Source organism: Dermacentor variabilis, chromosome 3, assembly GCF_050947875.1.
Source record: "Dermacentor variabilis isolate Ectoservices chromosome 3, ASM5094787v1, whole genome shotgun sequence".
In the NCBI taxonomy this organism is placed as follows: Eukaryota; Metazoa; Arthropoda; class Arachnida; order Ixodida; family Ixodidae; genus Dermacentor; species Dermacentor variabilis.
Window position 1 is genome coordinate 107,801,770 of NC_134570.1, and position 12,523 is coordinate 107,814,292.

The window sequence follows — 12,523 nt, forward strand, 5'->3', positions numbered from 1 at the left end:
ACTAACCGCCATCTTGTCAGCCGTTGAAATCATTACAAATATGTTGTAAATGTATTTTGTGCTCATCTTCTTCTCGTAACAAGCTCACGTGCATAAAATAAAATAAAAAAAGATTCTGGGGTTTTGCGTTCCAATATCACGATATGATAACGAGGCACGCCTCTAGTGGGGGAACCCGTAAAGATTTTGACTACCTTTGGTTCCTTAACGTGCGCACAATGCACGACATACGGGTGTTTCTTCTTTTTTTTTTCGCATTTTGCCCCCATCGAAATGTGGGTCAGTGCATGACCTGATGACTGGACGCTACACTTGGGCTGAAACGTTGGTTTGGGCCGCTGGATTCCGTGCCACTCTTAACCTGCCCCACTCACGGCCGGTTGGTGCCGTTGATAACGCGGACGGAGTGCCGCTCTGACCACTGGCGAAGGACGACGAGAACTGTGACCATTAGGATAGAATCGCTACATTATCCCGGCCTTGATAGCGAAACACATAAAAAAGGCCCGGATTTCATGCTGTCCATTATGGCCCACAAAGGTTCGACCACATCACACTAAGGGGGCTGTCTGACAAAAGCGCATACACACACAGAAAAAAACGTGGGATCCCATAATTCGCAGGAAATCCATGGGCGATCTACACACTTACTAATAAAAGTAATAGATGCGCCTGTAGAATTTACTGCCCAATTATCTGCGGTGAAATACGAGCATGCAGATCTGCGCACCGACAAACAGGCGCCTATAGGGATCACGCAGGACAGCGTGCCATCACGTGATCCGGAGCTTACCGTGGCGTTCGCGGTTAATTTGGTTCATTTGAGTAGTTCGCGGCTATATAGGGGGAGCGCACTGTTTATCCGGGGCGTGGGGGGTGGGAAGGGGGGTGGTATAGGTGCCGGAAGATGCGTGTGAACACAACAGTTAAACGCCGCAGAACCATCGCATGTCAAAAGCGACGAGCGGGCAATTTTTCAAACTGACGCTCTTTTCAGACAGCCCTGGAAACTTACTCACCGGGAGGAGAGAAAGAAAGAAAGAAAGAAAGAAAGAAAGAAAGAAAGAAAGAAAGAAAGAAAGAAAGAAAGAAAGAAAGAGTCAAAGGCTGAGGGCTCTCATGGGCGGAACCTAATGTAGGCGAGAAAAAAATTACTCCTGATTTGTCACTTTCCGGATTTTCCCTTTCTTTTTTTCCTTTTTCTTCTTCTAGTTTGCGGGCACGCTCCCGTTCCTTGCCACCGACAGCTCGTCGTGTGCTTCCGTACGTGTCCGGTGTCAGATTGCTGCTGGGTGTTTACCTCCGTCAGAGCCATCGGCAGACTTTGTTTTGCTGGGCGAGAGGAATGGTTTTTCTTTCTTTCTTTCTTTTTTCTTTTCGTTTATAGCGTGGAGCCTTGGCGTCTCTGAAAAATAGGCGGCGAGATGGAACACTTCCCTATGAAGTGCTCATCGATCATAAATGTTTACCTTTGAGTGTCCGGTCTGTACTGGCTGCACCCGCCATGTATCGAATAGCAACTGTGCCTCGGCACCATACCGACATGGTGGACACGACTAAGGCTCAGCTTCGTGTATACCGGCTCGCCCAAGCCTATTAACTATGCACACGATCTGCGACGTTGTAAAGTGATTTAGACGCTTTCTTCTTGGTAAAAATGAGGCTTCCTCTCCTTGTTTTTTTTTTGTTTTTTTGTGCGTGTGCATAACAACTAAAAGAGTTTCTAAGGAACAGTCAGGAAGTAAACTACACCTTTTAGCTGTGGAAGTTAAAATATCTTGATAGGAATTACAATTCAAGTACTGTTCGGGCATTCGCTAAAAGGATGTGTGCGCACTATAGATCAACGCTCTACAGAAAACACTTTGCGCGACTGCGACTCTCTGAATAAGGCCACCCACTGGAAAGCCTGCATAAAAATCGAGCGTCGCTTGATAGCAGTGGCAGATCTAGAAGAGAGACCCTGGCTCTTCGACTCTCCCTCCCTCCCCAAACGTTATAATACCCCCTCTCTCTCTTGTACATTCTCCCGCCTGTACCAATTCGTTTGATACACGTCGGTAATATGTTTGAGGCTCCCCGCCATTTTCTATTTGTTTAGAAGTGGTTGATGAATGGAACATGAAACACGTGTCTGCAGGTGCACCACATCGTTCAAGATGTTCTTCGCTGCAACAAATCTGAAGGAAGGCGCACGACTATCCACTATTCCCAGCCGGAAACGCGGCATTTTCAGTTAGAAAACGAAAATGCAACCAGACAGCAGAGGCGCGCGCTAAAGGCAAGGAGACAGAGAGATCCTCTAGACAGGAAGTTGATGAAGAGTGGATGGCCTGTTGTCGATGATAGCGCCCTCACAGATGACACCACAGACGGAGGAACACATCACACGCTGCTTCGAGCTCACGAATTGCTGTCGAAACAATACCAAGGGTACGTTTAGAGCGCACTCCGCATCAGCGTGTCGCAAATGGAGCCAATACATGCGGAACTGTTATACGCACCTATTGACGGAACAAGCTTCAGCAATGGCGACTGTTTGGAGTCACAGAATTCAGATAAACGCAAGGAGGGTTTTTTTTTTCTTTGCGTGTGGTGCAAATTCAACAGCGCTATGTGTGTCGACGTAAGTAAGAAGAATGTTGGCACGCAGATGCATGAATTAGCAGTTTATTAAAGATTCAGAGTTTTCACTTTGCGCACATGATGTTGATTGAACCTTCCGTGCGCCTTGTCGGATTCATACTGAAGCTGTGTAATTTACGCTAGTGTTTACTTTCTTTCTTTCTTCCTCCCTTCTTTCTTTCTGAGGCTGCCCGAAGACACGATCCACATTTGAAGTGCCAATTACGTCAAACACAGTACGCCCTTCAGGAACTATCTGCAGCAAAATTTTGACAACTACTTCCTTTTTGCACAGCCACAACTAAAATAATCCCGACAATTTCCTTCGCACAAAGGCCACCTAACCATCCTTTTCCTGCTGCATTTTCCACATCGAAAAAGCGTGAAGTTACACGCAAACAAACTTGTCTTGCCCGTAGCTGTTGGCCTTCGCGAAACTGTCTCAAGAGCCGGCGGGGGGTGGGGGGGGGGGCGAGATGAAAAGAAAACAAGAGAGACACAGCTCGAACCGCTGCGGTAATCCATCTTGTCCGCGGGATTCCGTTTCCGTTAGCCACACTGTCGTCGCCTCCGGGCCCTGTCGTCTGCTCTAGAAGCCGTTTCGTTTCGTCTGCTTCACTTCGTGCGACCCCGCTGGTCCGTTTTCGCATACTCAACCGCTATGTATATACACGCGCGTGTGTTCCGTACACCCTCCCGCATTGCGTGCGCTTTCTTTGCTGTTCCTCCTCCTCCTCCTGATCTTTTCCTTTATTTTTGACAATTTTTCTTCCCTGAAAGGAGGAGCCGAAACAACCAGCGGGGCTTCCCAAAGGGGGCGCGCGTGCGCGACCACGATACCTCTTCTCTTCGGGCGCCGACGAGTGAGACGGGCGTGAACTGGAACGGCCGAGAAAGAACGTGCTGCGGCCGGTCGTACGTCACTCGGATGGGCAGCCCCGTACTTCCTTGCACTGGTTTCGGCTACACCCCCTCCCCCCCCCCCCCCCACACACACACACCGCCGACCCTCGGCCGGCTCCGCCAATGTGCCTCTTGTTACCGCTCTTGTTTTCCTCAACTTTCCGCGGGTTTAGTTGTTTTCTTGGGCGCTAAAACCGGATGAGAAGGCCTTCCCTGGCTTAAATTTGAACTGACTAAAAGGCGACGACGTGCTTTACTACCCCGATAAATACTTAAGGAAGAAAAAAAATAAATACTGCGGCCGCCAATGTAGTGCCGTGACCAGGAAATTTCCGCACAGGAAACATGACCAACGTAGGTAAAGCTGTGGTGTATAGTGTGTTTGAGGTGTTAAAGAATTGAAAGAAAAATTACTGCTAATGGAAAGCTCCTGTCTTTAGCGCTGTAAACGAGCTGTGAAAGACACCTGTAATTCAATCAACTTAGTCGAATATGTATATTCTTCTTCAATAATTATAAGGCATTCAACTTAATAAGGCTAAAGTTCTGGCAACACGTGAAGAACAGTCGAGCTACGAAATAATATGTTTTGCAGACCCCTATGTCTTTCTAATAACCAGAATAGATAAAGATGACACCTGTACTAGAGAAATTCAGCAAATAATATAGTACTAGGAAAGAGCAATGGGGGGACTTTCAAGGAATACGAAAAACATAGATGTTAGCCTTACGACTAAATTGCGTCTGGTTAGCGCTCTGGTTTTCGTTTTTTTTTTCTTGTGTGTGTGTGTGTGTGTGTGTGATGTGCGGGTGCGAATAGCAGACTTTGCTGAAATATTAACGAAAGAATCTTGGTTGTTTTAAGCTCTGGGTGCTGGCGCAGTCTCGAGAATTCCGTGGACTGCCAAACGGAACAATCTCTCGGTCATAAGGGAGGTTGAACCAGGATGTACCTTCGAAACAAAGGTTCTCAAACTAAATGTTTTCTTCTGGGCCGCTGGTTGACGGGTATGTAAATTAACGCTAACTCATGTCGAAGGCAAGAAAAAACAGGGCCGCGCCAGTGCACTAGATGGTCAGGTGGGATTCTCCAGACCACAGGGAAGCGTTGCAGTGAGCTCAAAAAAAAAAATTTGTGTTAAGCAAATATCACTGGCGTTCATATGTTCATGGTGTCACCTGGTGACGACAGCGACTCGATGGTACCCACAGCAACAACGTACATTCCAGCCTAATCAATGCTGCTCGCTTACGTCCCAGAATGTACGCAACTATTCGCATCGTGAGCGCAGTCTGATAAAACAAAATTCTCCCGCTATAGAATCGGCGACGACATTCTGGAATGTCCCGATACACGTACGTAGGGCCGTCTCGAGCAAAGCAATGACTTTGTAACAGTGGTTAGCCGGTGAAAAATCGTGCACTGGAAACACCATCAGCAATTTTTAATTCAACAAAGCATCGGACAAGCTATAGACTTGGGCTAGTTGTTAAAGGCCTTCGCTCAAGACAGCGTTTAAAAAAAAAAGAACGAATGAGAAGGCGGCACAAGCGGTGGCAAGCAATTCTTGACATGGCAAAGAAATACATTGGGCGATAGAAAATGTTAAATCGTGGGGTTTTACGTGCGAGAACCACGATCTAATTATGAGGCACGCCGTAGTTGGAGCACACTCCGGATTAATATTGACCACCTAGGGCTGTGTAACGTGCACCTAAATCTAAGTACATGGGTGTTTCTGCCTCATCGAAATGCGGCCGCCGCGGCCGGGATTCGAGCCCGCGACCTTGTGCATAGCAGCGCAACGCCAGAGCCACTAAGCAACCACGGCGGGTGATAGAAAATGTGATCACAGAGGAATAACCGCAGAGAAGATAACCACTTCCCTGCGCAGCCTCCCTTTTCCTCGGATTTTGTGCTCCACGATAGTGTAGATTACCGTGCGCAGAATAAAACCTTCAGTTGACATCCCTATCTTTAGCGCTGCCCGTGGAAGCCTTCACCGCGGTCTCTCCGTGTTGTGCAAAGAAAAAAACTCACCTAAAGCGAAGACAGCTACTCGAAGGTATTTTGAATTTTCTCGCTCTGTTAAATTGTGCCATGCTGTCACGTACACCATTCACTCTATAGATCGAACCAATCCCACGCAAGACACATTCGCTAAGCCAAACGTATAATTATCCGGACTCTGGCACAGGCAGTCCATCAATTCTTCATGCCATTGACCTTATTGTACCGTTGCCTGTGCCTGTACCGTTGCCTGTACCAGTATCATTACATGTGCCCTTGCATGACGCGGAACTTAACCAGTGTTAACACTACGGGATTCACAGACGTGTGCCTGATGCCGTAAGGCGGTCTCTTCTTGCTGCTGCATGGACGCGGACAGAGTAACAACGTACGAGAAGACTATGGAAATAATGAATTTTTTTATGCGACGTGCTCACGTGTTTAGAAGAACGGTCGGGAATAATTAGGATAGACCTTTTCATCGGACGAGGAGGCAACGGGTGAGCCTTAATTTCATGCTCTCTCGTTTGGGATAACCGGCGCGCCCCTGCTTGAATGTGTTGCCATTGCACGCTGCGGAACGATTTGGAGGTGTTTTAAAGGTCGTTCTGCGAAAGAATTTGCCTGACGTCAGTTCATACAAAGTCGTCGAAGAACCACTGTTTTGCGTCATCAGCCCTGATATGTGTGCGTCTGTATCTTTGCTGAAAGAAGAGATTGATTTTATTTACGCCAGATGACAATGCTTTTTTCAATAATGTTATTTTTTTTCGACCGTCCCATTTTATATTTTAAGCTTTCGTGTTTTCCCAATAAACTTGAGTTGTAGACGCAACGGTTTACGTGCGTCCCTTCTTCGTTCATGTGTGCCCTTTCGTCGCGATACTTCCATCATGCTTAGGGTGTGCACATATATAGTGAACTATACTTTGGGTGTATCTGTTTGAAATCGACATTAATCAGCAGCCCCTGTATAAATTACCAGCGTGAATTGGTAAATCGGTCTCACTATCTGATCGCTTAGTGGCGTGGGAACTGAAACGTCAGAGTGCTCGTGTATGGCCGGCCAACCCGATGCAAACCCGAAACATCTAAGCGCCAGCCGTTATAAAATATTCGCGTCCGCCAACGGCATCGTTCTCCCTCCTTTCAAGCCTACTATGCCGTGTCACCGTTACCCTCCTGTATGAAGCCGATGAAGTGGCTCAACACAGTCATCAGTGCAGTTGGTAAACCAAAGTGACACACATAAGCTTCGTGCTTCGGCATTGCCTCTGCGCCCTGTAAAGCAGCAATGTCGAAAGGGGATCGCACCAAAGGAAACGCGATGGCAATTTGTAAGGACATGACTCTCGTAAAATGGATTAATGCGTCGTAGAGGACAAGCCGAACAAGACCGAACAAAAAATAAAAGGTCGCTTTTCATCCTCTTGCGGCTTGCTGTATGCTCGGTCCATGCGCTACAGGACAAAAAGACCTACAACCTAGCAGCTACCACTACTTCGGACTTTACAACTATTCGGCGGTGAACATTTAGCTGCCTTTTTCACTCCTTTGGATGGCGGTAGTTATCGGCATCTCTTGGGGTGTGAAGGCCGGTTTTCTCATCGATTCGGTTCCCGCGCGATTAACTCGAGCTGCGTTCAGTTGTCGCCATCTATTGCAACGGTCACGCGCATCTCTGTTGCTTCGTTAGTTCAACCTTTGTTTAGACTGATCCTGCAGGGGCCAGGAAAGTGATTAAATTCGTTGTCAGCTGCAGGGTCTATATGCCCATGAAACGAGTTGCGGCCGGAGAAAACGTCACTTGCGTTTAACTTTTCATTTTGTTTCATTAAATCCTCGAATGACGGCTGCCAGATCCTCGGAACCATATACCCGCGAAATGGGTTAGATAAGGTGGAAAATAAAATATTGTGAGACAGCGTCCATTATCAAACGCTGCAATACCTGTTAAACCCATCAGCAAAATGAATTTCACTCGTTAACTGGTCTGGTTTTTCCCTAATTGTACAGCACTTTTCGTGTCAAGTTGGCAACAGGAAACAAGAGTCGCAAGGAGTTGACAAATTAAGCGATCTACTAAGAGAGAGAGAGCCGACGCAACTGCCAAACATGAAGGAAAAGCAAAAATGAACAAATGTAACCCGTGTTTGTGAAAGTATTTATGGATCAACATCCTTCATTTGAAAAGGAAGTAGAGAAAACGCCGCGGGAAGTGGAGAATGATTCCGTGTTTTGAATGACGCTTCTGCAGTTATCAGTCGAACCGCCTGACGTAGCCACTTCTCTGCCGTGGTTATGTGGGTGTTTTTCTATCTTTCCTCGGTTGGCGTAGTACGTCTAGAACCGCAGCGTCCTGCACTCTACGCGGTTGCACAGGACTGGCGGCCACGCATCGTTATACGCAACTTCCCAAATAACAATACGAGTCGGTTTTGGCACTTGGTAGAGCATAAACGAGGGATAAAAAAAATCTGATTGTTCCGCAAATATATATTTTCGTATCATTTTTCCAGAGGTAATTCAAAAGACGCTACTATGACTCTATATTTTACACTTTCGCTTGTTTACTTATTCTTGGCAGTGTTCTTCCTGCGCGAGTCCATTTGATGTGGTTCCTTGTTGGTCCAGTAAATGAGAGGTGTACCTCACAGGCGTACCTGTCAGATACGTACACCTTATTTCATTTCTCTTTTGCGGGCTTTTGCATCTTTATGGGGAACGTTGGGCATTATTCACATTTGTACACGTGAAGGTATCCCCCCCCCCCCTTTCTTGCGCATAGAAAAGTCGCCTTGTTACTTTGCTCTAACTGTTGGACTGTTAGTTTTTCTTTCGGCACTGTAGAAAGGTAATTAACCAATGCAGCTGTACTTATTTTTCACTTTTAGCGTCCCTCTATCCGGTGGATGTGGTCCAGCGTCACACCTTTGCACCAGTCTTCACAATTTCGAGCTTCCACAAATGTGTAACGCAAGGGCGGCAACTCAGTCACAGCCGGTGGGCGAGCGAAGGAGTGCATGCCCTCTCTGAGAGCTCCAGCCCAGCGTCCGAAATCTGCAGACGCCGGAGAGCGCTCGCTCGACAGCACCCGAGTCACGGAAGTGGCTTCGGGCGCGTGCGCTTAGCGTCGACACCTTTGCGCCATCGTTGAGTCCGACAGCCGCGGAAACGACGCCGAAGAAAGCTGTTCGCTTCGAAATCTATACAGTATACCGCGCAGCCCTTCCGAAAGTACGGTACTCGCGCCAAAGCATTGTCACTCGGTGACACTTTTATTTTAACTTGACGATACGTATCGTTCAAGTTAAACAACTTCTTTCCCAGTATACATACCTCTCGCACTTTCATCACATTTATCTATGTTCAACTGTTTCTTATTCACTGCTGACGTGTGTATACATGCGTGGGGATTACCGTGGCGCGGCTTACATTTACCAGTGAGTCAAGTGTGCCTTTTTCCTTGATGACGATCTTTATTGACCTATCGGCCTTGGGAACGGGTGGGTGACGCGTATATCACCTATCCTGCTTGAGGTCGTCGGGTTTTATATATGTCTATTGCAGTCTGCGTTTTTTTCCTCTCTCTCCTTGATGTTCTTTTTTTTTTTTTCATTGGGTCCTCAATCTTTGTATCGTACAGTTACCGATGCCTGTAACGACCCCGGCTCTATCGATCTCTTCCCTGCTTCTTTTTATCAATACTGTAAACCTCCCTTGCTTATATTAACGACTGATCAGTTAATGATTATATCCGCTTCGAATCCCAGAGCTTCTGATGGCGGACGTTTCCTACGGTTATCAACAGTAAAGCGCTGTTTCCTACTGTTCTTAACAGTATTGTTATCAAAAGTGAAGCACCATCCGGTAGCTGTTCGTGAAAGCAAATCGTACAACAGGAGTCGTTACCTCCCAGAAATTACAATGTAGAGATAGAGGTTTTAATGACGAAAGCAATGATAAAGATCAGATAAGCAAATTGCTAGACGTTGATAGATGCAGTAAAACCTGATTAGATCAAGCAGGCTGGGTGACTGCATGCTGCCACCCCGTATTAAAGGGGATGCCAGGGATAATTATTATCATCACTCTAGAAAACCCTGCAAGGTGCAGGTTAGAGAACTATATAGAGGTCAGATTTCACCCAGAGCCCACTTTACTGCCTTGGAATGTTTAACAAAATCAATCTGTCAATCACTCAGTTGATCATTCATCTGTCTTGTTCCAGTTCCTTTTCTATTTTCTCTATTCCCCTTCTTATTTTGGAAGCTTCCCTTCCTCCTCACCCCCAGTGTAAAATAGCAAACGACATTTTCGGCTGTTGCCGGACTCCTTCCCTTTCCCCTTTATTTCTTCTCTCTCACTCGGATGGGAAGAAACACTTACCACATACGGTCAGGTATTTGTTTCTTACGGCAATCCGACATGACCAAAGCTGCCTTTTGTGATAAAAGCGAGTGCTATATTCACCAAAGGAGCGCTCGTACTTCGCGCTTTTGAAAACACGGTCAACGGACGTTAGGCTCATTTGCATTCCGGTTGCCTCCAACACCGCCGTGCGTGTTCGCGTGCACAATACACGAACCGGCGTCGTCGCCGCCGAGCCGGGCTCCTTCCGCGCCCAAGCTCTCCTTCCTGTTTTTTCAGGGCCGCGACGGCGATTAATCATATTGTATAAGCGCGCATCCTTGAGCTCGGGAACGGGCGCGCCAAAGTTTGCAACACGTGCGTGTGCGGGCGGTGGGGAGGGGGGGAGGAAACCATTTTCGAGCACGTATCACGAGCCTCGTGTTGTAAAAGCGCGACGCGCATCTTTCGTGATTCGCTCATAATCGCGAAGAGTGGCGGTGTCGTTATAGATGGTCTCGCGCGGGCCACGTATAGCGCCGTAAGGAGGCGCGCATGTCGCACAAACTGTCGGGATGAGACGCTCCGTGAAAAATGACATCTCCCTAGTGCCCTCCTACCCCCCCCCCCCCCCGCCCCGCCCGCCATTCCGCACTTCCCCTAACGTAAACTTCTCCACTGAGTCAGTCGGGCCCTTCTTGTTCATTCAGGTCATCGAGATCGCAAATCTTGTTCAGTCGCCGGCTGCCAGGAGCGTCAAAAGCGTTCGATTCCTTAGCCGAGAGAGGCGAACAAATATCTAAAAAAAAAAGAGAATAAATAAATAAAGGAATAGGAAGACTTAGTATGCGTGCTTTTGCGATGCTTTCGACAGCAAGCAGAATGCCGAAACCTGCGCCACTAAATAAACAACTTGTCAGGAAAACGTCGGCGCAATAGAATGAGGAGGCCGCGTTAACAGGCGCGCCGGAATATTAACTTCGCAGACAAACAAATCAAAAAGAAAAAAAGAAATATTCGAGACAGGGACCACACGTGTATGTGTATACCACGGACAGCGCGCTAGTCTATATTGCACGCAAGGCTTACGCCCTGTATTTATAAACGTAGGTGTATGCGCGCGCTCCGAGAAGAGGGCCGAACTATACGTGAACTACTACGCGCGCACGAGGCAGCGCCAGAGTAAACAACCGAGCGGTGCAGGTTGCTTATTCCGCCTCGGCGGAAGGTCGTAAAAAATGCCCGTCAGTAATGAGAAGCAAGCAAGCAAGAAAGAAAGAAAGAAAGAAAGGAAGAAAGGAAGAAAGAAAGAAAGAAAGGAAGGAAGAAAAGAAAGGAAGAAAGAAAGAAAGAAAGATAGAAAGAAGAAAAGAAAGAAATTAGCGGACAAGGAGCGAACCGTGTATAGAGTGCCAACGAGCGCCCCTTCGCAGTCGAGCGGATGCCATTGTATTGTCCGGCACCGTGAAGTTAGGACTGTAGTCGCTGGTCATAGCTGCAAATCTGGGCCTGTATTCACAAACAAAGGCTTTTACGCTAGAGGTTTTCGTAAGAGAAAATTCCAGCCAACGCTGATGGCTGGACATATTAGCGAAGAAGGCAGGCCAACCGCAACGAGCACTTACGCACGATGAGTGGAATTCGACCCCTATGGTTTTTTCCTGAGTGCACTTGAGCAGCGTATAGCCAAAGTAGACGGGGCGGGAAGTTACTGTTCGCTGCCGGCTCAGAAGACCCTGAAGACAGAGACAGAGGGGAAAAGGAAAGTCGAGGCCCTTAGCCAGTTGCAAGTTTACGGTTTGCTGCCCTGCAATGGAGAGAGTTGGATCATGGGAGAGTAAGGGATTAGAAAGGTCGAAGGGGAACAGAAAGAAAGAAATTAACGAAACAGTGGGCGCTAGTACCATATAGGCGTTCACACAGGCCGATGGATTGTAATATACACAGTGTTGTTTGCAGGCCTTCTGATACAAGTTCATCGGGCACGTCGATGTTGTACAATTCTCTCTTCCGACAGAGTCCGGTAGTCCAACTTATTGAACACTCCCTTGGCAATGAAATAAAGCAAGATCTATAGCACCAGTGTTGCCAGATTGTCACGTGTGTTTTTCCCATGGTTCGAGGCAAACTTTCTCTTATTTCACTTCTTCAATAGTAAAATTTCCCTTTATTTCTTTTGCGAATAAACAAATTCATTCACGAAAGCTTTCTAAACAATCTAAAAAGTTAATTCCTTGCTTTTATACTTGTTTAAAGAAAAATCACTTTTAGAGCATCTGCGGAGGTGCGTACCCAATGGTGCGATAACTGCACACTGGGCGGCGCTCGCCACTTATCCCCAGCTGCTCCTGCTCTCAGCCTGCAAACATGCCTTGAACATAGAATGTAAGCGTTGCTTCCACGTCATGCGTCACGCGCCAGAACAGCCAGGGATAGGCAGCGCTAGCCTAATCTAACAGAACAAGAGAAGCAATTGAGAGCATTTAGCTCGCAAACGCGCTGATATAGAGCCTTTATAGAATGATTCGCACCACGATGAAGTTTCGATCATATCTTTTATACGTGGGCGTGTCCCTGACAAACACGCACTGATGGCACAAAAAGAAGGAAGCTCCGCCATTGTCGTTACCTTTT

The 12,523-nt window shown here is 47.3% G+C and overlaps 1 protein-coding gene across 1 annotated transcript in view; it reads left to right on the forward strand.

The window, feature by feature from the left end:
- Window positions 1-12,523, forward strand: part of LOC142576151 (uncharacterized) — a 52,911-nt gene that overhangs the window by 23,925 nt on the left and 16,463 nt on the right. The gene's annotated exons all lie outside the window — the stretch shown is intronic.